This window comes from Limulus polyphemus, unplaced genomic scaffold (assembly GCF_000517525.1).
Source record: "Limulus polyphemus unplaced genomic scaffold, Limulus_polyphemus-2.1.2 Scaffold1495, whole genome shotgun sequence".
Taxonomy (NCBI): domain Eukaryota; kingdom Metazoa; phylum Arthropoda; class Merostomata; order Xiphosura; family Limulidae; genus Limulus; species Limulus polyphemus.
In genome coordinates this window covers 269862-274606 of record NW_013667105.1, presented here as the reverse complement: position 1 = coordinate 274606, position 4745 = coordinate 269862, and positions in this window count along the sequence as shown.

Genomic DNA, 4745 nt, shown 5'->3' with positions numbered 1-4745 from the left:
AATGTTCCTGAGTCAAGTATAATGTTCTAGATGTTCCGGAGTCAAGTATAATGTTCTAAATGTTCCTGAGTCAAGTATAATGTTCTAGATGTTCCTGAGTCAAGTATAATGTTCTAGATGTACCCGAATCAAGTATAATGTTCTAGATGTTCCTGAGTCAAGTATAATGTTCTAGATGTTCCCGAGTCAAGTATAATGTTCTAGATGTATCCAAGTAAAGTATAATGTTCTAGATGTACCCGAATCAAGTATAATGTTCTAGATGTTCCCGAGTCTATTATAATGTTCCAAATGTACTTGAGTCAAGTATAATGTTTTAGATATTCCTGAGTCAAGTATAATGTTCTAGATGTTCCTGAGTCAAGTATAATGTTCTAGATGTTCCTGAGTCAAGTATAATGTTCTAGATGTTCCCGAGTCAAGTATAATGTTCTAGATGTATCCAAGTAAAGTATAATGTTCTAGATGTTCCGGAGTCAAGTATAATGTTCTAGATGTACCCGAATCAAGTATAATGTTCTAGATGTTCCCGAGTCAAGTATAATGTTCTAGATGTTCCCGAGTCAAGTATAATGTTCTAGATGTACCCGAGTCAAGTATAATGTTCTAGATGTTCCCGAATCAAGTATAATGTTCTAGATGTTCCCGAGTCAAGTATAATGTTCTAGATGTTCCCGAGTCTATTATAATGTTTCAAATGTACTTGAGTCAAGTGTAATGTTCTAGATGTTCCTGAGTGAAGTATAATGGTCTAGACTCACGTATAAATAATAATGAAAGATCTTGTGTAGACAAAAGGAAATTAGGAAAAACGAAAGCTTTGACAATAAGATTACAAATGCACTGAACATACCTTCAACAAATTAGGTATGCCTGAAGTTGAGAAAACGAGTTTTGGCTGCGCTCAAGGCTCTGTCACAAAATTCCAATAATATTATACACAGACACAGCAAAGAATAGGTGGAAATGTTTAAGGCTTACCTCTTATAAATGCATAAGGACCCACCCATTCTCATCCAGTGACAATTGGGAATGATTTAGTTTCAGTCACCAAGCATGGTGAACGTTGTAAACTTAGCCAGAAATGTTTAATAATACCGTGTTCAAAGTTATCTAAATTCAGCCATTAATGATCCACAATAATCCAGATTCGGCCACTAAGTGTCAGAAAGAGAGAAGGCAGTCAACAGCACCCACCGCAAACTCTTGGACTACTATTATCTGACCGAATAGTGAGATTTAACCATCACTCTTATATCGTTCCCACACACCATAAGTGTGGAGCACGTTTTTGAGATAGTGGGACGCAACAGTGGGGGCGTGCTCGGCCTATATCAGAAGTAAGACGCTTTATAGAAGTGTGAAAAGATCTAACAGCGGATTGATTGTACAATATTTTTGTAAACGTTCATTTGAGTATTGGTCAGTTTGGCACAACAGTTAGAACATAGTGTACTTTCCAGAGTTCAATCTTAAGAGTCCAGTACAACCCCCCTCCCCCTCAGGTGTGAGATGAATAAAGTAAATATTACCAACTGGTGGGTGTACGGTTTCCTGAGTTTGAATACAATCTGTAATTATAAATTGTATACGCAGACAAAATAACATTCACATGTTGAGTACGTGATCAACTTCGAGTGAAAATCTTTGCAACAAAACATAATGTCAGATATCACTATAACACTAAGATTTCTATTGCAAGGTTTATAACAAAATCGTGGAAAATCTTTGCAACAAAACGTAGTGTCAAATCAGACGTCATAACGTTGTGAATTTTTTTGCCGAATTTACACCACAGAAGATTTATTAATAGATGTAATTTCAAAGAAAAGAATTTATGAAAACTTTCACTAGGTAACCTTCTAAATAATACATGTTATAAGAAAGTTTGTTTGTTTGTTTTGAATTTCGCGCAAAACTACACGAGGGCTATCTGCGTTAGTCGTCCCTAATTTAGCAGAGGGAAGGCAGCTAGCCATCACCACCCACCGCCAACTCTTCGGCTACTCTTTTACCAACGAATAGTGGGATTGACCGTCACATTATAACGCCCCCACGGCTGAAAGGGCGAGCATGTTTGGTGGGACGGGGATTCGAACCCGCGACCCTCAGATTGCGAGTCGACCGCCCTAACCACCTGGCCATGCCGGGTCAGTTATAAGAAAGAGCAAACATTAAATTACATCCCAGCAAACAGTCACAAAACTTAATCTTTTATTGAAATTTAAAAGAAAAATTAAAAAATACACTTACATTTAAAACACGGAATAACCATTTATTTACTTAAAATACGAATTTTTAAGATTTTTGTCTCAGATATTCTTAAGATACAATAACATTATGTCATATGCTCCTAATCACGAAAGCAGAAGGGGCACATACCATCACACTTTGAATGATTTTTTTTTGTAAAAAATACAAAAAAATGCCTCATTCGCTTGCCAATTCTTCCTTACACTTGTTTTTCCACCCCCACCCCCCAGTTTCAGCAAAGTTAGGCGCACGTGCATTATATTATTCTAACTCGCGTATTTACAAGTAAAGGAAGCTCACGCGGCTAGGTTTAATACCGGAAATAAAAAAATATAACCAATTCTTTTCGAATGAATACACGATTTATACATTCGAATGACGTGTTTAATTTTGCAAGACAAATAGTTTACCATACAGGTAATACTAAGAACGTGAAAAACAAAAACAATCGAAGCTAAAAGACAAACACGAGAAAGGCGGTACGAATTATCAATTACCATCAAAGGGATTTAATATATAGTTGCGTTTCTTTAACCTACTTTTTTTATATATATACATCCTCATCACAATTTTAATTTTGTATTGGAACAAGTATCGCAACAGCAAACCCTTCGAAATAATTTATCTCCAAAGTATTTACTCTTCTGAGCTTTCCAAGTAGAAACGGTGGGTAGATAATGAAACATACCCGTTTATTTCGAGAATGTATTTGATCGCAATTGTGACCATAAAGATATTTTTAAAACAAGATCAAATATATCAAGCTTTAGCGTTCCCAGATTCGCCCTCTTTAAAGTTATTTTATCAATCAGAACCAACTAAATATTTCCGTCTTTTCATCATAAACATAATTAAACACAGAAATATTAGCGTTACATTTTCAGAAAACGACCGAAAGAGATACTGTACAAGAGAAGCGGAATTTATAAGAACAAGAGTTTTACGTTTGTTTTTTCATTAAGTAAAAAGCTACAAATGGGCCAGTTATGCTGTGTCCACAGCGAGAACAAAAACCCGATTTCTAGCGTTATAACTTGACTTACGTTGTAACACCAGAAGTCCAAATAAAATGTAATAATGGTAACTCTTATAACTGTTAGCTATGTCTTCCCGTGTGGGAATCTTTTCTACTGTTATTCGCTTAAAAACTCAAGTTAAAAAGCTTAAAACACAAGCGCGATAATATTTTCGATTACAGATAACAACTGTTTGGATCTATATTTTTGTTGTTGTTGTTTTATGGTTACATTGCGCCACCTATTGACCCATTCTGTAACACTTTAATTTATATGCGTTTGACGTGTACAATTACAAATTTAAATCTTACCTTTTAGTTGACCGAATATCGACTATTTACTTTCAGTTCACGTTGTTGAACTATGCTGATGTTCAAATCAAACGGTGTTTACATTGTTAGGCAGTTGTTATCCAACTGAAGGTAAGAAAAGAAATCGTGTTTCTGGCCTAAGCTGTTCTTCGAAATAAAATCAAATTTAAGTGTTCAAGCGGACTGTTATCTCACTTGAACTCAATGGTATAATATCATGCCTCATTTTCCATATGAGACAAACTAATTCCAAAGCTTTTTTTTTTTTCACACAATGATTCGAATTTCACAACGACTGTGTTTTTCAAAAGTTACCAAATGTTTTATTATTTCCCTTCAAGAAAGATTCATATTCGTTACTCTTTGCAACCCATCAAAATGTAAAAGGAAAGACAACTTGTTAACTTTTTTTCTTACGGAAAAGTTTAAAGATAGTACAACATTTATGCAAGGTTTTCTAACGCCATATAAAAGTTATGCCTTATTCTAAGTATCTTGAGGAAAGTGTCATGAAAGCTTTAAAAGAGATTGAAATTCAAAATGATTCACTGCGTTAATTGTAGAAAATGAAAATTTAAAATAACATGATAAAATAATCCACAAAGAAATGGCACTTCTAATTGTTTCAACAAAACAATTTCTAGTACAAAATTAACACATTTTTGGCCAACATTTTATAAAATATTACAAACGCAACTTTCACAATCAATGTCCAAATAACATCAAAGCTTTCGGCCAGCTCACTAGCCATCTTCAGGCATACCCAAGCTTTCGGCCAGCTCACCAGCCATCTTCAGGCACACCCAAGCTTTTGGTCAGCTCACAAGCCATCTTCAGGCATACCCAATCTTTCGTCCAGCTCACCAGCCATCTTCAGGCACACCCAAGCTTTTAGCCAGCTCACCAGCCATCTTCAGGCATACCCAAGCTTTCGGCCAGCTCACCCGCAATCTTCAGGCATATCCAATCTTTCGGCCAGTTCACCAGCCATCTTCAGGCATACCCAATCTTTCGGCCGGCTCACCAGCCATTTTCAGGTATACCCAATCTTTCGGCCAGCTCACTAGCCATCTTCAGGTATACCCAATCTTTTGGCCAGCTCACCAGCCATCTTTAGGCATACCCAATCTTTCGGCCAGCTCACTAGCCATCTTTAGGCATACCC